The sequence below is a fragment of the Octopus bimaculoides genome, chromosome 15 (genome assembly GCF_001194135.2).
Source record: "Octopus bimaculoides isolate UCB-OBI-ISO-001 chromosome 15, ASM119413v2, whole genome shotgun sequence".
Classification (NCBI taxonomy): Eukaryota; Metazoa; Mollusca; class Cephalopoda; order Octopoda; family Octopodidae; genus Octopus; species Octopus bimaculoides.
The window spans coordinates 1,656,753-1,657,265 of NC_068995.1; positions in this window are offsets into that span (position 1 = coordinate 1,656,753).

Sequence of the window (513 nt, forward strand, 5' to 3'; positions counted from 1 at the left end):
TGTGTGTGTGTGTGTGTGTGTGTGTGTGTGTGTGTCTGTGTGTGTTGCGGTTGAATGTGTATGTTGTGTTTCTATGTATGCGACCTGAGTGTGTTGTACGTGTATGTATGTATGTATGTATGCATGTATGTATGTATGTGTGTGTGTGGAATGTGCCCGCGTGTGTATATATATGTATGTGGGTGCGGATGTGTGTGATGTGCCACTCCCTGTCCACTCTTTGTTAATGCTCGCTTCAAACAGGTTTATCAACTCGAGAAAAAATATCCTATTTCGTTTATTGCTCCATAGTAGTAGTAGTAGTAGTAGTGGCAGCAGCAGCAGCAGCAGCAGCAGCAGTGGTGGTAGTGGTAGTAGTAGTAGTAGTACCGGTGGTGGTAGTGGAAGTAGGAATCATTGTTGTACGCACTCGTACTTATAATCTATATATACATAAGCAGATATTTACATACATACATACATACATACATACATATATATATATATATATATATATATATATATATATATATA